This window comes from Camelus ferus, chromosome 12 (genome assembly GCF_009834535.1).
Source record: "Camelus ferus isolate YT-003-E chromosome 12, BCGSAC_Cfer_1.0, whole genome shotgun sequence".
NCBI lineage: Eukaryota > Metazoa > Chordata > Mammalia > Artiodactyla > Camelidae > Camelus > Camelus ferus.
The window spans coordinates 18,353,950-18,378,120 of NC_045707.1; the positions used below are offsets into that span (position 1 = coordinate 18,353,950).

Genomic DNA, 24,171 nt, shown 5'->3' on the forward strand with positions numbered 1-24,171 from the left:
ATTGAAAGAAAGTTTGAGAGATCATCTTATCCATACTTCTGCATTAATTCCAGATAAATAAAAATCTCTTCCCTTGAAGATTTTCTGACCTATAATGTGGAGGCCATCCTGGGGCAGTCGAAGCTCAGGATAAATTCTCCAAGCTCCCATTTCCTTGTTCTCCTGGTGGGACTGAGTGGACGCACCAGAGAGATCTTGACATCTACTTCCCATAATGCTCTGCTTCTTCATACAGCGCTCAGTGGTGGGAAGTGGCTGCAGGTGCGGAGAGGCCCTCATTCTTGGGTCTTATTGCAGAGGGGACCTATGAATCTTGTAAATGTGATGACATCGGCAATGACAGACTCTTCAGCCGCCTGCTAGTCTGTAATTGAAGCCAGGAATTCAGCACACGCTCTGACACACCCAGCCTTCACTGTGGGTTCCCAGAAGCGGGTTCTTGCATAGCTACTAGACTGGGAGGACCCTCACTTAACCAACCCTCCCTGACAAGCTCCAAGGCCTCAGAGCTGAATCCTAAATTCCCAAACCAAGCAATAATTTTATCCCTCCTTCTGTTTCCATTCCCAGTTGTGCCTAAACTGTTCCTGCAAGTTATTCCCCAGTTTATTGCTAAACTCCCCAGTAAGTGAGATCCAAGATTCATGGTAGTATTATGGGACCATCTTTCATTTTGATTTGACTGAAATCTTTTTGTCACAATCAGAGCCTAAAATTGATCAAACCAGAAAGCATCTACACTGCTTTGAAGCCCCAGGCAAATAGGTTGGGGATTTCTCCTTCTGTTCTCCACCTCTCTCCATAATGAGACGCTTTGTTTCCGTGAGTGAATCGGCACTGATCCAGACTTCCAGACTCTGTGACAGGACATTTCAGCCCTCCCTCTGCCTCCAGGCAGGACTGAATTTAACTCATCCCAGACTAAGGGTGTCTCCTCTAGACCTTGTTTCAAGATTTCCTGAATCTTCGGCATCTTTTAGTTGAATTTTGCCCCTGACGTTTAATCTTAATTTCCTCTTGCAATTGCAGCCCATTATCTCTCATTGTGAAAAAGGAGATCTGTGTCCTTCATAACTTTTCAGCTAAAAGTGTCTCAGGTCTCTTACAATGCTTCTCAAATGTTAGTTTGGTCTCATATCTCTCTTCCTTATTCCAGAAAAGGAAAGTTAGTATTATTTGAAATTTGCCTCATTATCTAAACATTGCTGACCTCAGCTAGTATTCCACCTTTTTGTCACTACTGTTATTGTGCCCCTCCCCCGACATATCTCATCCTTTCTTTGGACTGAGGTTTCAAATATAGTTTTCTCTACCTGGGATGCCTTTTCCTCTCTCATCAGTCCTGAGCTTCCATTACTTCCAGACCCTGTTCCTTTCTCTCTCCCTCTCAAATGCATTTCCTAACTCTACATTCCCTTGCATTCCCAATCCTTCCAATTCCCCTGGCAGTAATGTAAAGAACTTCATTTAGCCGGCCTCAAGATCTGCCCTCACCTCTCTATCTTCAAATATGAAGTCCAGATGAGAAAAGCCCTGAGTAGCATACAGGAAACCAGCAGTATAGTGTAGAGCGATGTGTAATAGCGTGGAAGTCAAGAACCCCAGGGTTCTATTGGTGAGTCTGTAACCTTGGGCAATTCATAACCTTTCTGGCCTTTCAGTTAATTATTTGGACAAGAAAGTATTGCATTCAGCCATCTCTAAGAATGCTTTAAACTTGAAATGTTATCGAATTTGTGGTTTTCTATCTTTCTTGGTCTTCTCCAAAATTATGGACAGAACTCCATGAGCAAGGAAATCACAGAATAGAAGAAGAATGAATTGAAAGACATAATTGGAACTCACAGAGGAAGAACCATAAGAAGACCAGGGAGAAAATGGCCAGTTACAAGCCAAGAAGAGAGTCCTCAGAAGAAGCCAAGCCTGCCGATACCTTGATCTTAGATTTGTAACCTCCAGAGCTGAGAAATAAATTTCTGCTGAAGCCAACAAAACAAAACAAAACAAAACAAAACAAAACCCTGATTGATAGGAGGGAAAAAGTCATTTTAATGTGTAGGTGGTGCTGGTAATAATGATTAGAAATTTGAAGTGAGAATTGGGGAGGGCAATTGCACCTCCTTATCCTCTTGCAATTTTACAAAAATTGTTGTGATCTGTTTTAGAAGGTAGAGAAGTGGCTATGGCCTAACCCTTACATCCTTTGCACAGTGACCCTGTATCCCAGAAATATGCTTGTTCTATGGTGGGAAGGTGGGCCTACCCTCACTAGAGTCACTAAGAAAGATACTACATTAAATATTTACTCATTTCTTCCTTAGAAACTCTGAAGATCTATGTGAGTAAAAAAGACTATTTCCATCTGGAACTAAGAAAAAAGTCTTCATTTTCTAAATGGAACTCAAGTTTCTTCTATGATGTATTGGTTGTTAAGTTTAATAACAATCTCTGTAAAATAAAAGGCTATAAAACCCAGTAATTTATAAGGTTATGTGGCTATGTGTGTGTGTGTGTGTGTGTGTGTGTGTGTGTGTGTGTGTGTGCATGCATATGAGCAGTTCATGTGATTTCCACTGTGGACTAGAAGAGGCTTAGAGAAATGTCATGCTAACCATGTCACTTATCCTAAGCAGGGACATACCACATTATTTTAAATAACTGGGCCACTTAAATTTTTTTAAAAAGGGGAACCCTAAAGAGCTGGAGGAGAGAGGGGAGAAAGATGAATATTTATTAAATACCTATTCTATATTAGGTATTGTGAAAGACTCTTTATAAACCACATTTGCCTAAATATAAGGTGAATTTTTATCTTCCCAAAATAATTTCTCCAAAAAGGAGTTGGTTTATATTTGAATCCTTACAAAGTCTCATGTTGTAGAATATATTGTCAATTACTTGATTTTGGAAAAATAGGTTCTTTTTTGGGAAGACACATTAGCCAGCAAAACAACAAACAAACAAAACCCTCCAAAAGAAAAAACAGAATCAAGCTAGTTTGAATTGCTTATGAGACTATGTGATGGACTCTATTAAAACAAAACAATACAAAAATCACTTCAGTTTCTGAGAACATGACAGGCTAGGTTATTTGAATCAACTTTCCTGCTGAAAACAACTAAAAATGCTGGATAAAATATTTAAAACATCTTAAAAGCATCAAAGAGCTGACAACATAGTAAGGAAATATCAGGCCAAATGTAATGGAAAGTGAACATTCAAAGTGGTAAGTGGAACAAAGAGGCCACTTTTGACCAGAAGGTATTTGCTGATCAAGGCAAACTTGAACTCTGGTTTTGATGGCTGGTCTCAGAAGTTAAACCTCAGAGTTGGCTAAAGTGAAGAGTCTAATAGGAGACACCTCCCACATTAAACTGAAAGATTACATCTTTGGGGTAAGAGTGAAATAGAAGTAAACCTAACCCTTCTTCTACCTCCTGAAGGACTGCAAGAAAGTGTCCTTGTGCTGAGCAGACTAGGGAGAAAAATTTTAAGCCAACCTGATTTGCAGCCAAATTTACATTACCTGGGTAATCAAGGAAAACCTCAAACATTGGTTTTAGTTTAAAATGATGCCAGACAAGTATTTCCCCAGGCACCTGGCAAAGGTAAATGCAAATCCTCCCTCAGTGAAGTCACCTGAATCCTAAACTTCAAAAATCCCTGCAAGTAATTATTCAAGGGCAATGAATAAGCAAGCATACAAGAAGGGAAGGCACCATGAATGAGAATCAGCAAAAACAACAGACAGCAGAAACAGATTCACAACAAATTCAGACATTGAAACTGTCAGGAATATATTAAAACAAACTTTAAAATAGTTGCAGGGAAAATATGAAAAGTGACCTAGTGGACTTGAAATGCAACCAAGTAGAATAAATCCAATGGCAGGTTGGATCCAGTTGAAGAGAGAATTGGTAAACTAGAAGATAAGTCAGAAGAAATCCAGAATGCAGCAGAGAGGAAAAAAATATGAAAATATGGAAGAGGGTTGAGAGATACGGAAGACAGAGTGAGAAAACCTGCCACACATTAGTTAAAGTTTCAAAACAAAAGGAGAGAAAAACAGGGCAGAGGCAATATTTGAAGAGATAATTACAGAATTTTCTAAAACTGATTCAAGTCACTAAGCAGCCCAATGAATTCTAAGCAAGACAACTAAAGAAATCCACATCTAACAAGTGTCAGTGAAACTGCAGAATATGAAAAATGAAGAGAAAAAGAAAATAAGAAGCCAAGTAAGAGACCTGCTTCTGGCCACGAAGAAGTAACTGATATGGAACTTGTCCTCCCACTGTAAACAACTAGAAAATATATATGAAAAGCTATTTTCAAATGTTGAGAAAAGAGGCAATGCAGGACTGTGATCCCTGAGAGAGGGAAACAAACAAGGTGAATCCTATAATCACCCTGGATTCCAACCTGGAGGCAATTTTTAAAAAACATCAGCAGCAGAGAAAGTGTGCATCAAGCAGAGAATGGTTGTCATTCAAAGTTGAGGAGATAGAAATTGGAGTTCAGGGAACCTGAGGCAGCTAGAACTGGTGGGTCAGAATACTTTAGAGGAAGGAGCTATGCAGAGAAAGAGCTCCAGAAGTCTTCATACAATCTGCTGGAATTTTTGGATGAACACTAGTTTGTGCATGGGTAGGGTGAAACTCCATGATGCTGAGCAAAGAACAACAGCTGGTAAATGTTAGTTGAACAATTCCTAGAACTTACACAGGGCTGGGAAATATTCAAATTCCATCCACCCAGAGTAGAGACATCACTGAACATCTGGAGTAATCAGTAGAAATTCCAGAAGGGTGATGCCTTAGTATTGAGGCTAAACTAGCCCAGACTCATCCCTAACAAAGCTTAAAAACAAGCCTCAAAAAGATAGTTTGTCTTCAAATAACTTAATGTATCAAAACAAACTTAAGCAGTTTTTAAAGGAGGAAGCAAAATACAAACACTCAGCAATGTAACATTCACAATATTAAAGTCCAATAAAAAATTACTAGACACACAAGAAGGCAGTGTATTTTGGTCCATAAACAGAAGGAAAATTAGACAATAGAAACAGACCTAAAAATGATAAACATAGTGGAATTAGTAGACAATGACCTTAAAACAGTGATTATAAATATGTACAAGGATTTAAAGGAAGACATGAACATAGAGAAGACAAAAGTAGAAGATATAGTTAAAATGGAATTTCTCTAGCCTGAAATACGATATCTGAAATGAGAAATTTATTGGATGAGCTTAACAGCAGATAAGACACTGCAGAGGAAAAGACCAGTGAGCTTGAAAACAGAGAACTATACAAACCAAAGCACAGAGAGAAAAATACTGAAAAACAAAAAGAAAAAGTCTCAATGACCTGTGGGGCAATATCAAGAGTTTAACATCCATGTAATGGAACAGAAAAAGAAATTGGAGATATAATGGCCAATTTCCCCCCAATCTGCAACAAACAAACAAACAAACAACAACTATAAACCTGTCTATTCAAGAGGCTCAGTGAACTTCAAGCTGGCTAAACATAAAGACAACTACACCAAGGCACATCATAATCAGATTGCTGAAAATTTAAAGGTGGCCAGAGAAAAAACAGATATTCAACATAAGGGAACAAAGATAAGAACTTTAGAGATGTTCCAGAAACAGTGTAAGCCAGGAGACATTGGAAGAGCATTTTGAAAATGTTGGGGGAAAAGTATATGACAATATAGAATTCTACATCCAGTGAAAATGTTTTACAAAATGAGGGTGTAATAAAGACTTCCCCCCAAGACAAATAGAAGCTAAGTGAATTCTGAGTGTTAAAGAAAGTTTTTCAGGCTGAAGGAGAATGATACTGGATGCAAAGTTGGACCTACAAGAGTTCCAGAAATGGTAAATGTATGGGTAAATATTAAAAGACTTTTTCTTCTTTAAAAATTTTCTTTAAAAAAATAACTGGATGTTTAAAGCAACAATAATAACAATGTACCATGGACTTATAACATACATAGAAATAAAATATAGGACAACAATAGCACGAAGGAAATTTAAGTAAACTGCTATGAAATTCTTATACGTGAAATGGTATGATATTATTTGAATACAGACTTTGATAAAGATGCATATTATAAATCTTTGAGCAACCAATAAAATGAAAAAGTATAGCTATTAAGCCAATAATGAAGATAAAAATGGAATCCCAAAACTTAAATTAATTCAAATGAAGAAAGAGGAAACAAAGAACAGATGGGAAAAATAGGCTTAATATTAATTATATTGATAATTATATTAAACATAAATGGTCTAAATATTATTGTCAGAATATGAAAAACATGACCAAACAATATACTGTCTACAGGAAATACATTTAAAATATAGAGACACAGATAGATCAAAAGTAAAAGGGTGGGGAAACAGTTGGCATATAAATGATAAAAAAGCTGGAGGTACTATATTAATCTCAGACAAAGTAGACTTCAGTACATAGAACAGCATCAGAGACAGAGAAGGATATTTCATAATGATAAATGGTTCAAGTCATCAAAAGGAAATCATAATAAATAAGTAGTTGGAAAATTACAAAGCATCAAATACATGAAGCAAAAACTACCATAACTGTAAGGAAAAAGAGACAACTCCACAATTAAATTACAGATTTTAACTCTTGTCTCTCAGGAATTGATAGAACAAGTGGCCAGAATATTAGTAAAGTTATGGCAGGCTTGAATAATGTTACTATCCAATTTGATCTAGTTGTCCTTTATACATTATAACCCCTACTGACTGAAAAATATTTATTATTTTCAAGTACACATGGAACATTCACCAAGAAAGACCATTTATTGGGCCATAAAAGAAGACTTACTAAATTTAAAAGGATTGAAATTATACAAAGTATACTCTAATCACAAAAGAATTAGATTAAAAGCCTAACAAAAAGCCAGTGCATCTGGAAAACCCCCATATTTGAGAAAATTAATTATATTTCTAAATAGTCTGTGACACAAAGAGAAATCACAAAGTAAAACAGAAAATACTTTGACTGTAAGAAAATGAAAACACAATATATTAAAATTTGTGGGATGTAGCTAAAGCAGTGCCTAAATGGAAATTTATAACTTTAAATGCTTATATTAGAAAAGAAGAAAGGTCTCAAATCAATGGTCTAAGATTCAGTTTTGAGGAGCCTTAAAGGAAGAGCAAAATAAGTCTTAAGCAGGATTAAACAGTAAAGATTAGAATGAAAATCAATAATATAGAAAACGGACAAACAATAGAGAAAATAAATGATACTAAAAGTGGATTCCTCAAATAAATTAATAAAATTGATAAACCTCTAGCTAGACTGATTAAGAAAAACAAAAAGAAGACACAGATTACAAATGTCAGGAATAAGACAAGAGATATAACTACAGATTCAACAGACTTTAAAAGGCTAATAAGGGAAAATTATGAACAATTTTATATCAATAAATTTGACAGTTTAGATTAAATGGACAAATTCCTGAAAGATACAACTTTCTAAAACTGACACATGAATAGAAAATATGAATAACTCTAATTCTATTAAAGAGACAGAATTTGAAATTAAAAGCTTTCCCCTAAAGAAAACACCAAGTCCAGATGGCTTCACTGGTGAATTCCATCAAACACTGAATGAAGAAGTAACACCAGTTTATAAATTTCAGAAAATAAAGGAGGAGGAAACATTTTCTAGCTCATTTCATGGGGCCAGGATTACCCTGACATCAGAATCATACAAAGACATTATAAGAAAAGTAATCTACAGACCAATACTCATTAACATAAATACAAAAATTCTTAACAACATATTAATGAATTGAATCCAGCAAAGTTTAACATTTGAAAATCAATGTATTTCATCATATAAGCAAAAACATAGAAAACCCGTGTGATCATCTCAGTAGATTTATAATAAGTATTTGACAGAATTCAACACTAATCACTCTCAACAAACTTGAAATAGGAGGGAATTTTCTCAATATGATAAAGAGTATTTATGGAAAACTTACAGCTAACATCATATTTAATGGTGAACACGTTCCCTTTAATATCAGGAAAAAGGCAAGTATGTCAATTTTTACCAGTTCTGTTCAATATTATATTGGAGATCCTAGCCTGTGCACTAAGGCAAGTAAAAGAAATAAAAAGCATACACACCAGAAAGATAAAAGTAAAACTGTCTTTTGTTTGCAGACAACATGATTGTGTACACAGAAAATCCTAAAGAATCTAGAAAAGAAGCTATTAGAACTAGCATATATATGTTGCAGGATATAAGGTCAATATATGAAAAAAATCAATTGTATTTCTATGTATTAGCTATGAAAAACTAGAAAATGAAAGTTTAAAAAATATTATCTGTAATAGCATCCAAAAACTCCTTATTAACTGCCTAAGGATTAGTTTAACAAAATATGTGCAGGACCTGAACACTACAAAACATTACTGAAGAAATTAAAGAAGACCTAAATAAATGGAGAGATATAACATGTTCATGAATTGGAAGATACAAAAAATTTTTAAATGTTATTCTCCCCAATTTGACTATTAAAGAGACTGAATTTAGAAAATTCATTGCAATTTCAATCAAAAGCCCACCAGACTTTGTTTGTAGAAATCTACAAAAAAGCTGATTCTAAAATTCATATGGAAATGCAAAGGACCAAAATAACCAAAAACAACTTTGAAAAAGAGTAGTTGGAGAACTTAACTGAATTTAAGATTTATTGTAAAGCTGTGGTAATCAAAAGAGTGTGGTATTGATACAAGGAAAAACGATGGAATAGAGTAGAAAGCTCAGAAATAGATTCACACATTTGGTCAATTGATTTTTGATAAAAGTGCCAAGGTAATATAGGAAAGGATACTCTTCTAGCCGGTTGTGCTGGAACAACTGGATATCCATTGAGAAGAAAAGAACATTCAACTCTTATCTCACATCACACACAGAAATTAATCTGAGATGGAACCAAGACATTTCTAGGAGAAACCATAAGAGAAAATCTTCACAGCATTGGGGCAGGTAAACATTTCTTAAGACAGGTTACAAAAAGCATGATCCACAAAATTTTTAAACGGTGGATTTGATTTTGAAATTTAAAACCTGAAAAAAAAACCATCTGCTATTTATTTGAAAGATACTATTAAGCAAATGAAAAGATGATACACTTACCATGAGAAAATACTCACAAATACATATATCTGCCAATTCATTTGTCAAGACAAAGAAGTCTTAAAACTCAATAAGACAAACAATTTAATTTAAAAATGGGCAAAAGATCTGAACAGAGATTTCACAAAAGAAGATACACAAATGGTCAATAAGTACATGTAAAGTTGCTCAATGTCTTTAGTCATCATGGAAATGCAAATTAGAACCACAATAAGTTACCACTACACACTCACTTCAATGGCTCAAAATAAAAAGTCAAAAATACCACATGTTGATGAAGATGTGGAGCAAATGCAACTCTCATCCGCTGCTGGTGGGAATGGAAAATGGTACAACTACTTTGGAAAATAGTTTAGCAATTTCTGTAGCTAAACACATGCTTACCAGAAAATCCTGCCATTGCATTCCTAGGTATTTACCCAAGATAAATAAACATGTATGTTCCCTCAAGGACGTATATACAAATACTCATAGCAGCTGAAAACTGGAAACAATTCAAATGTCCATCAACTGGTGAATGGATATACAAGTTGTGGTATGTACACAATGAGATACTTCTCAGCAACAAAAAGGCAAGAACTACCAATAATGCAACTTCAGAATAGTGGGGAGCATATATTTGTATTTGAGTTTCCTCACATTATTCTACTAGCATTATTATGGTTTTCTTATTTATTTGCAGGAGTCTTTTGCACAGTCTAGATATTTGCTACTCAAGATGTGGCTCATGACCAGCAGTCTTGGCATCACCTGGAGCCTGTAAGAAATGCAGAATGTCAGCCCCGCGCCAGACCTATGGAATTAGGATCCATAGTTCTACAAGATCCTCAGGTGTTTATTCTTTTATGGTTCAAAATGTGCCTCCCTTGACCCATTATTTCAGGAGTTGGTAAGTATTATATTCAGCTACAATCGTATCCTTTTTGACTTAAAAGATTTTCATCATATCCTACTCTACAAATTTTATCTTTGTACATAAAGATCACTATTGTCATAAGTCAGCCCCTCGTCTGTTCCCTGGGCTATCTTAACTTCATTATGTCTTAGGGAGAAGAATCTAGGAGTGGGCTCTTTTCTTATGTGGGGCCACACTGTTGTTTTGTACAAAATCACATCTGAACACTGCTCTGTAAGCATTCTAGTATTCTGTGGTCCCAGTGCCAAAGAGCAGAGCCCTGCCCTCTGATGACAGAGATATAAAAGTAATGAGGTCAGTCCCTGCTTTGTGGGGCCTCCCAGTCTAGGGTCTCATTTGAGAAGCTATCTCTCCCTTCCTGTCTGTCTCTGTCTGTCTGTCTGTCTGTCTCTCTCTCTCTCTCTCTCTCTCACACACACACAGAGCAATAAAAGACTTAAGAACATTTAATAAGGTAATGTTTCAAAAGTGGCAAAGCAGCATAATGAAACTACATTTGTAACTGCTGAGCAGTCACAGAGCAATAGAGTTGTCACTGCTGGGTTGAGTTAACAAGGGAAGTCTTCCAGCAAATAGGAAGTTTTATGTGGAGTTTAAACAAACCAAAGTTTAAGTCATTACTGTTCAGTTTATTAGCTATATAATCTTGGGCAAAATGCCTCATCTTTCCAAATACCAGTTAACTCCTTTGTAAAATGTAGATAATAATAATACCTGCCTTAAAGGTTTTTAAAATACGTTAGCTGAGATGTTATATGCAAAACGTTTAGCACAGTGCCTGGCACATAATAAGTATTCAAGAAGTCTTAGCTATTATTATTTTTGTAAGGCTAGACATTTGAGGTATCGGAGAAGAGGAGAACATTTGGACATGTGGGCCAAAGGTTTTGCCTAAGTATGTCACATATGAAAGAGAAGAAGCAGGGAACCTGAACCGGAGAAGAGATCCCATGAGATTCCGTTTAGAAAGCCATTACATGGAGGGCGGGGAGTGGGGGAGGGGTGAGGCAGCACTCGGGTGCGTTAAGGCCAAACTGAGGAGCTTTGATTTGATATGATGAACAACAGTGGCTACTGCATAACAAGGGGACTCTATTAAAATAGCTTTTACGGATTGTTGATTTCTTACCAGTAACTGGTGAATTTAAAGAAGGGATGTGAGGAGGGTATAGCTCAGTGGTTAAGAGTGCATGCTTAGCATGAACGAGGTCCTGGGTTCAATCCCCAGTACCTCCATCAAATAAATAAACAAACAAACCTAATTACCTCTCCCACTAAAAAAATTAAATGAAGAAGGGAAAGACTAGACATGTGAAAGTATAAAAGATAAAAGATGGGGGGGGGAGGGTGGGAAGGGATAGACTGGGATTTTAAAATTGTAGAATAGATAGACGAGATTATACTGTATAGCACAGGGAAATATACACAAAATCTTACGGTAGCTCACAGAGAAAAAAATGTGACAATGAGTGTGTATATGTCCATGTATGACTGAAAAATTGTGCTGAACACTGGAATTTGACACAACATTGTAAAATGATTATAAATCAATAAAAATGTTATTAAAAAAAAGAAGATGGTTAGGGGTCTGTTGAGATAATCCAGACATAACCAGTTTGGTTCTAGACCAGGTTTAGGACTATGCAACAAATGGTAAGGAAGTTATGCCAGATTCAGCCTTCTGTCCTGAACAAGGGCCCTAGTGTAGCTTGTGGGCATGCACAGACCGGCCTCGCCTCACCCCTATGCTATACATCTTTTGTCCCCCACCGTGGGGCTTCCCTGTTGCCATCGATGCTTAAGAAACTTGTGCACAACACATAAACATACAAGACCCAGAAGTGCAGGGCAGTTAACACCCCAAGAGACAAAAATTGAATAATGGGAGCTTTTCCCTTCTTTCCCCTAGACAGACTATTTGGGGATGCAGGTGCTTCACATGGCCCATCTGAAGACATCTTCCCCATGTGAAGCCACAGCTTTTCAAGAAGCTATGGCCAGCTGTAACACAATCCTTTTGATTTGCTCCTTTTTCCTGCTTTGCCTTCCTAATCCTTCACTTTTGCTTCCCCGGGGTTGTATTCCTCAATAAAATATTATCCCATAAACCTCCGCTTCAGACTCTGATTTCTAGAGCCAAGAAATCAGAAGAGAGAAGAGTGGGATCTGAGAGATAAGGTGGAATAATGTGCAGGGCTTGATAATGTCTTGACTGAATAAGGTAAAGATTAAAGGGAATTTAAAAATTAGCTCCAAGTTTCCACAAACTAGAGCCCTGGGGATGGAGTACTCTTCATAGCAGTGAGGAAATGGGGAAAGAAGAATCAACTCTACTGCTTCTTAACATGTGGGAGCTTAAGGTGTCTTTATCATAAAAAGATGGTTCAAAAGTCTCTGGTCTCCTGGGTCAGAGTCCTCTCCCTGTGTCCTCTGATCATTATTTGACATGCCTGCCTTTGCAACGGGGACAAGCTGGGTTTGGCTCTCAATCCATCTTATGGAATAAAGTAACAGAATAAAATAATAGAAAGGAATGCAGCCAGGATGACAGATTTATGAAATCATCTACCCTAACTTCAGTTTAATGTAGCTTAACAACTTAAAAAACCTAATGAATAGACATACGAGGACCATCTCAAAAAAGGAAAAAAAGAGAGCAGACTGAAGCAGCAAAGCTGTTTGTCTACACTGGGCTCTACTGGGTCCAAGGAAACACCCTCCCCCAAACACACAAGCAAGTTGTGAGGCAGGAGGTTTCTCCTGAAAGGCATTCAAATATCTTTTTTCCCAGCCCATTAATCAACAAGTGTTAGCCCCAGTTTTGAGTGTACCCCATATGAAGTTCTCTGCAGGTGGATACTAAAGAAACAGTAGGCATCAGACATCATCTGAGGACGTGCAATATGGTGGGAGGTACAGGCCACATGGGCATGAAATAAACCAGGATACCGATGGACCAAGCCAGTCTGGCACAGACTGATGGACAGCTGCTATCCACTCCAGTGTAGCTCAAATGTAACGTGCTCAAAAGCAGAACTCATCTACTTCCTCTAAACCTGGTCTTTATTTTGTAGACCCTACTTCAGTTGGGGGCATCCAGTTGCCTATGCCAGATATCTGGTCATCTTTCTTGACTCCTTCCCCTCCTTTCCTCTCCCTCTCCACCTTTATTTAAATTACCAAACACTCTCCTTTTAACTCTTAACTACTTTTCAACTCTACCTCAGGGAGACAGTCTGTACTGATGTAAGTCCAGGCCAACAGTCTCCCAGTTTAGAGATCCCCATGGTGAGGAGTCCTTTCAGACTCACATTCCTTGTCTAGGTGAGTGACATACAACGACTTTCGAACCTAACAAAACTTGGAGCCGGTCTGCACCCTTGCATCTACGGGAAAGTAACACAGGCTCTTGAAGACGGCTGCGTATGTCAAACCAAATGGCAGATAGAAAAGGTGGTTGAGGGACCCAGGGGCCCTACATGATGTCAACACAGCCACATTTTATTGGACATTGTTAAGTTTTCCAAGACTTGGTGCTGCATGTGCTGGTCTCGGGAGAGTCGGCTGCCAGGGCCTTGGGGAGCCAAAAACTGGATAGATGAGCCTGACATTCAAATAAAGTAGTTTGGCACCTAAATTACCTGGATAATTGCCTCCTTGTAGTCCAGGGCCGCCTGACCCCCATACTTCTGGAGCCACAGGAAATCTGAGAGTCATAAGTGTCTGGGGAAAACTGAATGGGGCATCTGAGAGGGTGACTGCCTGCATAGGAAATGAAAACAGACTGTTCAAAGTGGCACATGAGTCACGTGCTCATTGGGGTGGGCAAAAAACCAACCTGGATGGGAGTGAGTCGGGGGCTCTGACCGTTTTCTCACTCTGCCTGCTTTTTGAACTTGGCTTGATTCATTCCCAGGTAACTCTGTTTAATATACAGTAGCCTTGCCGATAATTAAATCTCCATCCTCCAGGAAGCAGTCCCTACCTCTCCTCACCCAATATCCGTTTCTTGTTTATCCCATGGTTACATAGCACCAGGGGACTCAGTCTGTACTGCATTTATTTGCACTTACTTATATGTTGCTTTGTAAGTGTTTCTGAGCCATTTTTCTACATGTGTGCCGTGTTCCCTTAAGTGGATTTATGTTCTTTCAGAAAGTCTCTTCAGTAGCCATTTTCCCTTTTCCTTTTATTTGCATTTTACAACCTTGTTCATTTGATATTGTCTCATAAAAATCTCCATGTAACTTCTTAATACCTTTACCCACACATTGCCCTAATTTTGCTATTTGACTACAAGTATGGCAATCAATGCTACCTGTGCAGTCAGGATACAGTACATGTGCTGTGGGGTTTTTGCGTTATGAATGATCCGCTTTAAGAAAACATGTCTAGGAGATCTTTGCATCTAAAAACCTGGATTCCTTGTGCATCCTCTGTGTCATTGCCGTCGTGCACAGTAAGCTGAGCCCCTTCCTGTTGCCACAAAACATTGTGGACTTTGCCCTACTCTGCTTGGAAAACCCTGTGCCCTTCTGTGCTGGGCAAGTGAAGAAGAACTCATGCTTCAAAACCCAGCTCCCCTCCCATCCCACCTGCTCCCAGAACACATTTTACAAACCTTTACCAATCCCCATATCCATTTTATAATGGTTGTCTCTTTTCACATTGGTCTTCACCAAAATGCATACCTCAAGACCACAGCTTGCTCATCTTTACAACCACACCATCAAACACTGAATCCTCCACACATAAAATATTAGAGATACTCATAAAATGTTAGAGAACAAATACTTAGTGGATAACTTCTTGCATAGAGTGTTGACAGTTCTCTGCTCTAAGTCCCCATCCATCTAAGGAGCCTGCTTGGATTAATTGTCCCAGCTTCATTCTTCACATGCTTCCTTTCCCTCGAGTATCAGTGTCCAACTGGTCTCTAGTCTTTTTTTTTTTTGCCATCATCCCAACTCCCCCATTAACTGGCAGAGCCAGAATGGGTCCAGGGTGGTTTCAGTAAATCAGTTATTCATTTATAAGATATTTATTCCAATATTTATCTCACATTGCCGAGGACACATCAGTTAATAAAATATTCAAAATCCTTGCCCTCATGATGCTTATCTCTTAATGATTTAGTCTGAAGCCTGGACTGTGAGACAGATTGAGACTAGAAGTGAGCTATTTGCCTAAGTTGTGTGATAAATTCAGTTCAAAGTCAAATGGCTTTGTTTTTCCACTTGAATTTGGTAATTGATTTCTATCAGCATGTGGCTGTCATCATACTTCCTGGCAACAAACACTAACATACACAACCACACACTTGTCCCTAGCACCCACGCCATGCTAGGTAGACACTGGCACCTGTATACATACACTGCACTTCAGAAGTAGTACGATGTGTACACTCACTAATCGTGCCTTCACCCATACAGCAAGCCTCCCAAGATGCAGATTACACCTCCTTCCCCTCCGCTAATACACACCCATTCAGACACATTTTCTAATGTGTGCACCTGCAGAGCCACAAAACACACCTGCAGACCTCAGCTTTCCCTCCACGCTCCTTCCTTCTTTCCTGAGCAAGGAGTGGGATATGGAAACATGCTCCATTTTCTCAGGACCAGAAGCTCTTTGAAAACTATCATGTATGTGTATCAGACCAGTTTTCAAAATGAGCTGGGCAAACCCTGGGTGAAAGTAGCTTCTTTTAATTGCCAGTCCCCTTGCCTCATTCTCCTGGACAAAGCAGGACCCAGGAGCTAATTTGAGGCTGGAAACCATTTGAAGTGGCGCATCACGCTACGGGAAAACATGAGGGATCGCTATGGAGAAGGACATGAAAAGAGAGGAGCAGATTAGGGAAATGATGGCCATTCTGCAAGGTGCAGAGGTTCTGTTTCAGATATTCTCTGCCATTCTCAGTGCCCTTTACACAATTGCTCGGAATCTTACATTGCTAGATATCAATATGTCCACTCTGCCGTCTCCAAGTAGAATCCTAACCAGTGATAGGATGCTACACAACTCATCTGAAGGGAACTAATACTCAAAGACCATCCTCAGAAGGCCAGGCCTTTTTTATTTTATTTGATATTTGATTTTATTAAAATCTTAAAACAATCCAAATGGTAGACAGTACTTACCCCCATCCTGTGAATCAGGAAGCCAGGGTTCAAAGATACTAAGCAACAGTGGCATTGGGATTTGAACTCATGCCTGATTGACCTACGATCTTTCTTATGATCTGTCTTCTCATGTGCCAGGACTGACGTGAAGTCAGGGAAGTTTGAGCTTTTAGGGTTTTCTGGATTTTTTCCACCAGTGTAGGGGTGTGGTTTTAGCCTGTGTTCATGACACAGAGACAATGACCTGTAATAAAAGGGATCTGCATATATTGGCAGCTGGTAAAGACTTTCACAGAGATTGTCTACGACAACATATGCCTTTGTATGTAGTAGCTTATGATTTCTAGTTTTTTCCATATACTGAGCCCCTTTGACATTCACACAAAGGCCTCTGAAGGATGCAGTCCATACTTATTTTATATTTAAGAAAAGTGAAGGGGAGCAAAAAAAAAAAAGCATAAATATTTACTTCTCTCTCTCTCTCTCTCACACACACACACACACAACTTACTAGGAGCCTCTCACGGGGCTGCACATTTTCTCACATTCCATCTCTGTGAAATATTATTTTACCCATTTTACAGGTGAGGAAATATTTGAGTTCTATGATGAAACACTGCATTTAGCACTATTTTCCAACAAGCTCAACTAACTGGCATCGAAGTCATCTGATGGCTGAGTATAAGAAAGCTGCCCTGAAGACTGTCACCGAAGAGGGGAGTTGTTGCACTCAGGAAATGTTTCCTCTGTCTAACTCAGTCCCTGCTTCTGTAATTTCATTCTATTTCCTTGTGGGTTTTATTTCCTCAGAAAGGATGAGGAACAGCTGCTGGTGGTCCTGCGAATAATAACTCTTCGGAGATTGGAAACCTGTTATGCAGTTGAGGACGGTTATCTCTTGGTCCCCTTGGTTTCATGTTAGAGTGGACTTAACTCTGTGTTCCTCAGCAGAGGCTCAGAGCCATATATAAGCAAGACCACTCTTTTTAATTCTCTGGACCCTGAAGACGTATTTCATGGGTCAAAATAGTCTTGCAAGAAACTACTGGCCTGCCCACCAGTGGCAGGTGTGGGTCTGAATTGGCCAGGAGGACTGAAGACTGGTGACTTAATTTCCATCACATCTCCTGGCTTTCACCATCTAGCCTTCCTCTCCAGACTTAGGGCCCTTTCCTTGCTTCTCTCCACAGATTTAGGTCCACTCTGTTCCTACCGGCTTTTCCTGCTGCTTCTTGCAAAACACACACAGAGACACACACATGGTGTCTTGTATATATCGATTCATGTTAATCCTTTACTCCTTACCTTGATTTTCCCTGTGCAGTTTCTTCACATCTTTCCAGCACTTACCTTTGTAGCTCAACAAAATGCCTCCTGGTCTGTCCTTGTCTCTGTTTGCCTTGGTCCCTGTGTCATGAGTGCTGTCCCACCTCCCCAGTGGGACCGGACTCCGCCTGTAGGAAGGGTATATCCTCCTGCCTCTGGAGTTTCCCTCTGTTCCCTGAACCGGAGGTGGTCATCTCAGAAGTCAGTGACCTACACGTCATCTGATGATCCTCTAAGTCAGTGAATTATTTCTTGAATTCCTGTTTAGGATCTTGTGCTAATCCTGGATATGAATCTAACATTTGTCAAGAACAAATTTTTCTTGCTTCTGACGAGCTTAGGATGACAGTGGAAGTGTGAGAGGAAAAAAATATGATTCTGGGGATGAACACAATTTCTTGGGCCAATTAACTGAGACAGTTCACATGTTTATTATGTTTAAACTATTGGGTGATTAATTTAGGGAGTTTTATAGACAGTTTAATACTCTACTAGAATAAGGCATAAGCCAGTTTATGTAAAAGAAGAAACAACCCTGAAATATACCTACCTCTAATGATGAATATGATGAACGATGGGGACATTAAAGAAATTTCCATAAATTATATAGTTCAGAATGTGGTTACAAACAGTCAACTCTTAAACATTGGCATGTCAATTATCTTTAGGAAATTTAAAAACCTAACTTGACTGTTCCTTGCCTGTCAACATGCACCTTGGCTGCCCTACCCCAGCCATTCCCAAACTGGCATCGCAAACCCTTTCCAATGAACGCTTACATAAATCATAATTGCTATGGTATAACTCCTTGGGCAAAACCAAATTTAAAAAGTTTTCATTGTCCACTTCATTTTTATTAGCACAATTGATCAAGGGTTGCCTGAGATTAAACCAAGACTATTTATTGAGCGCCTGGGAGAGGAATGGCAGGGGTGGCAAGTTGAGGTCAGTTCAAGGCCACCAAAGAACTAAATCATGTTACTTGAAGTGGATATGGCTCTCTGGGTCAGCCCCAGACCTTCCCAGTATATAGCATGAAAGGGCCTTTCTGTTCCACACCTTTTCCTCTGAAAGCTGGTTCAGTCTTTCTGACCTTGCCTTGCCTGTTCTCTGCTTTGACATCTCAGCCTTTTCGGGACTGCTGCCCATACCTACTCATACAGAATAAAGCTCTCTCTCCTCCCTTCTTTGTTCCTCTCTTTTAGTTACTTGATGCATATGTATAATGCTAAAAATGCCTTCTGGTGTTGTCAGCTGTCATGTAATTGGTGATTTTAGTGGGGGGGGGGGGATGTGCTTTGATTCAGGTAGCCCAACGTAGATATACCATCAGCTTGCTCTTCTGTTTGCCTTTGCCTCCATTACTTTGTCTTTCTGTAACTTTCATGTATTCCACAAATATCTATTCAGTACTTACTGTGTGCCAAGAATTATATTTGTGGTTCAATAGTGATATGATGTTGCTGTTTCTCTCTGATTACCAGATATTTTTAAAAGCCCAATGAAGGAAACTATACTGGGAAAAACATCCATAAGAGGAAGTTGATTTTTTCCCTTTATCCCTGGAGGCTTTGTTATTTGGGGGGAAGGCAGGTGGTGAGAGGGCCAGTAATGCTGGTCAGAGGCTTCTTCCTCATCTTGGCTCTTGCCCTGGATAGTGGGGATAGGGCTGGGGTTGCCTACATTCATAGTCCCCCTCATACCTTCTCACCCTTTTTCTTGTGCCAGTCCCTCCCACCCCCACCAACCAAGAGGGAGTCTGTCACTGTAATTAAGCAGTCTGTAATCAACGAAGTCCCATTAAGAAATAATGAGGCCAGTAATGCAGTGGGTGCTATTGACGGGGGATTAGTGAAACTCATGTGGTTTCCTACAACTCCTCCACTTTCTGAGGAAGTGGTGAGGGTGGAGAAACTGTTGACTCAGCATTCTTAGCGTTAATCCCTGTGCTCTCCCCAATACTCTTGAATTCAACTCCGTGTGAAGTTGGATGTGTTAGATGGGGTATGGATCTGCCGTGTATGTGAGAGCATTGCTGGCAGGACCATATCACAGTCATCTCTGTATTCCCGGTGCTTGCACAGTGTAAGTGCTGGGAGAGGGTGGGCTGGAGGCACAAACTGAGCATAGGACCCAAGTGTCCCGCCTTCTTGCTCAACACTTTCCATGCAAGTTTGAAAACACGAACTGCTGGCCGGAAACCACAGCTGCAGGGTGAATCTGGGGCCAGGGGTCATGTCCATCATCTCCTTCCCTTCCCCAAACTAGAGTTCCCTTTCCTTTTGTTTCTTCTTCTGAGGATAATATAATCTTGGCAAGAGTTGATCATTTCCCACTTATATATGTGTTCATCTTTGCCATTCTCTCTGTTATCATTTTGGAATCATTTGCAGCAAGTCAGTTTGTCTTGGCCCAGCTTGTTCCTATTACCCTGCATCCTTAGGCTTGTCTATCCCCTCACTCTAATATTTGGTGAGAGCTGGAATGAAACAAACCCTTCCTAATATCCACTCCTCCTAGAGAAACCCTTCTTGCTGGGTCAGACCCCTCAGAGAACACCTTCCCAGGCTGCATCACAAATCGCCTCCCTTGGCTACCAGTGGCTTAGTTTGCTACCAGAAGTGTGGACAATTGAGACAACAGAGAGCCCTTCCTAAAAGACAAAGGGCCTTGGAAACCTTTAGTTTAAAGGGTGTGGAGCTTAATCTCTGAGCATTTAAGAGGGGTAGATACCCCTCCCAGCCCTCATCCTCCTTGCTCCATAATGTCAGTGTTTGTACATTTGAGATACGTACTGGAAAGTATCTAACAACCTGTTCCCCTTCATCTGGCAGCTTACTGGTTCCATGACATGTCCCACAGCGGGGCAGGTTGATTGAAGAGTAGAAAGCCTTTGCTATTCAGGATATGGGAGTGGGGGAAATGGAGCCAGAAAATGTTTCATGAGACAGTGAGAGAAGAAAGGGAGAAACACCCAAAGTACAGCTGACCTGCTTAAAAGCAGGGCATATTTAAAGACCGCAAAGACTGAGGCTTTTTGTAACGTGAGTGGTGAGTATTAAAGCCAAAAGACCCCTTCTTTCAAATAGGGATATTCCTAAACCTACCAAGCAAGGGAGAATCCACAACATCTGTTGTGGTAGGAAGTTCTTCTGGAGTCTAACCTTAATCCCTCCCTTGGTCTGTTATTTTGCCTATATCAATGTGTTGCTTTGTAATTGTTTTTAAGTTGCTTTTACTGTGTACGTTTTGCCTTCATAGGTAAACTCCTCCTGGGCAGGACCTGACTCCAGAAGAATTTTTCAATCCCCACCAGCGCCGCCCCCTCAGGTGCCCATGTCAAGGGCTAGAGCAGAAGGTCAGGCACAGTGATTAACCAGCCACAGTTGAAAGCCCAGAAGATACAACGATCAACATCCTGCATCCTGCATCTGAGGACTTTGCTCCAGACTAAGGTGTAATCCAACCATTTCCTTTTCATAAGACAAGTATTGTCTGAAGGGATCTGTGTGTAATTTTGAAGGGAAGGGCAAACGGAGCTGCAGAACTCAGTTACCACTTTGTCCTTGGATCTGAGCCTGTGAAAGGGGAAAAGAAGTGAACTCGTCCCTGAGATGGCTGAACAATCACAGGGAAAGAGCTTTAAGATTCATAGTAGAAAAAGGCTGATTGGAACCTTCCTTAGAGCAACTCCACTATTCTGGTTTTACCCTATTCCCACTCCTTGTCATTCCCACCTGTAATTCTGACTTGGCAGGAACCCCACACTGAATGTTCTCAAAGTACTTTGTAGACTTTAATTAGTTCTGTGGGAAGTAAGGCAAAACTCAGCCTTCATTCTGCCAACAGAGTTGATGGTTGGGGGAGTGGGGGAGGGGGAGGGGGAGGGGGAAGGAAGGTAAGGAGAAGATGGACAACCAGAGCAGCCATGCCACTTACTGAAGGCCACGTGGTACAGGAGGAACTGGGGTTAAAATCCCTGAATCCCAAATCTTGGTAAAAAATCTCTTAGCCTTCCAGGTTCCTAAACAGGTAATGGGCTAATCCTACTAACCTATTTGCTGGGGTGTTGTTGATGAATGCTTGTAAACCCCATCCTAGATGATAGGTTTGGAAGATTGTTAAGGAAAGCATGTCATTAAGTCCATACTCACCCACTCCTCGGCAGATAGCCCTGGAGGGAGGTGGGTGTTAGCCAGAACTGGAGGGCCACCACTTCCATGGGGTGACGGAGATTCAACAACAGGAGAATTTTCCAGCAGGGAGGAAAATCAAAGGCACGTGTTGGGGGTGGTGGTGGGGGATGAGGAGGGCCTAAAATGAGTGACACGCAGTCAGATGGTTCAGAAAAGATCATCAAGAAATGATTGAATCCCACTCAGGTCACTGTGGATGGTGGCTTTCCTGAAACTCAGGATGTAAGTTTGGTAGTGGTTTCCTCTTCTCCCTTTCTAAAAGCAGAACACCTCTCCGAGGGCTACCGCAGGGGACTTGGGGGTCTGCAAATTAAGGGACATGTTTTGAGTCTGGGATTGCTCTGTGCTTCTCTAAGAGAAGTAGTTAAGGATTTGAGCTCTTAAGTCAGAGACCTAGGTTTGAATTTTTCTTTGTCACTTCCATCTGTTTAAACTTGAATTAGTTACTTAACTTCTCTAAGCCTTGATTTCCTTATCTGTAGAATGGGCCCAATAATAGTACTTAACTCAAAGGTTTGTTAAGAGGGCTAAATGCAACAATTCAGGTAATGCCTTAGCACAAAGCCCAGCCTGTAATAAGCACTTGGTTCGCTTTAACTATCATCATCGCCTCACTCTTTCCTCTGGATGGGTCATCTACTTTGGAATTTATCCATGGTCCTTTCTTTGATCAATTCCTGATGGTCTCTGTGGCCTCTTGGCTGACTTCTCCCACCCTTAATCAATGAGAAGTCAGGGAACACTGATACTGACTTCTTTTTCATGTCATTTATGACAATGTGGAATTAGGAAGGTTAACCTGCTGCTGTAAAAAAGATTACATAGATTAACACAGCTCTACACACCAGATATATTCTCATAAATGCTATTAAGTGGCTATTTTTATGTTGAGTAATTTTTAGATGACTTTCTTTACGATTCTGAAGTAATATTCTCCTAGAAACAAGAATCACTGTTAAGGAAAGAGGAGCTAATATTTGAATGTGAGACACCGTCCATATCCAAGTCTAACTGAATCCTCCCAGTCACCCAATAAAGAGGTCCTTATTATTCCCATTTTATGGCTTAAACAACTGAAACTCAGAGAGGTTAAATAATTCATTCAAAGTCAGTCTTCTAGGGATGATGGAGCCTAAATGTGAATGTCATTCTGGTTCTGTTTTCTACTACAGCACACTCAAAGGATCCACACTCATGTTTCTCTTCAGATCATGTAAATCTTTCACCTTTTACATCACACGGTAAGTATTATTCTGCTTTTGTCAGTAGTCAAATCTGTCTACATTTAAACTTCTCACACAAATTCTAGAAGAACTTGATTGATCAATTCACATGATCTTGAATATTAATTTCTTTTTTAAAAATTTACCCTTATGATTCAAATATATGTGTATATATATTATACAACTTTAAGAAATTACCCACATTTCCTTCCACTAGTATGGTCTGTCAAAAGATGACTGTTGCCAGATTATAATGAGAACACACTATATGATTCCATTTATATAAAACTCTAGAAAATGCAAGCTGTTTTCTAGTGACAGACGTCAGATCAGTGGTTGCTTAGATAGGGCTGAGGCTGGAGGGGGAGATGGCAAAGGGGCAAGAAGAAACTTCTGGAGGGGAGATATGTGTTTATTATCTTCACTGTGATGCTGGTTTTACAAATGTATACTTATGTCAAACTTTATGAAATTTTAAAAAGCATATTAATAATCTATATACAGAAGTAATGCTTTTTTAAATGTAAAAATGGAGTGCAATTTCCCTACATCTTATTGTATATAAAACATATTGCCTTCTACACAACAGAGCAGAGCTGCTCCACATGACTGTGAGCTGCCCCTGGGCAAAGGCTGTGTCTTTCTGGTCCTCAATACCTAGCATCTAGTGCAGTGCCTGGGACATAAGTTCTTAGTAAACAGTGAATGGAAGTAAGTGTTTCTTAGGGAACTTACACTAAACCCATAAAATTCAAATGTTTAAGCCGCTTGCTAAACATCCTATCAGATTGCCTCAAGTGGAAGAGCTACATCAAGAAGCTTGTGCAGACAGCAAAGGAAACCGTAAATAAAATGAACAGATACTCTACGGAATGGGAGAAAATATTTGCAAACGATGTGACTGACAAGGGATTAATTTCCAAAATATATAAGCAGCTCATACAGCTCAATATTTAAAAAACCCAAACAAACCAATAAAAAAATGGGCAGAAGATCTAAATGGACAGTTTCTCCAAAGAAGACATATGGATGGCCAACAGGCACATGAAAAGATGCTCAACATCAAGAATTATTTGAGAAATGCAAATCAAAACTACAATGAGGTATCACCTCACACTGGTGAGAATGACCATCATCAAAAAGTCTACAAATAATAAAAGCCGGAGAGGGTGTGGAGAAAAGGGAACCCTCCTACACT

General features: G+C 39.5%; 1 long non-coding RNA gene across 3 annotated transcripts in view; it reads left to right on the forward strand.

The window, feature by feature from the left end:
- Positions 1-23,925, forward strand: part of LOC106729317 — a 153,311-nt gene extending 129,386 nt beyond the window's left edge. Inside the window, exons 3-5 of one of the 3 annotated variants that reach the window (XR_004324500.1) lie at positions 9,870-10,076; positions 20,816-21,011; positions 22,923-23,925. This is a non-coding gene — a long non-coding RNA (uncharacterized LOC106729317). Of the gene's footprint in view, positions 1-9,869; positions 10,077-20,815; positions 21,373-22,922 lie in introns of those variants that run through there. The other 2 variants (XR_004324498.1, XR_004324499.1) reach the window with 2 other exon arrangements.
- Positions 23,926-24,171: the final 246 nt, after the last annotated feature.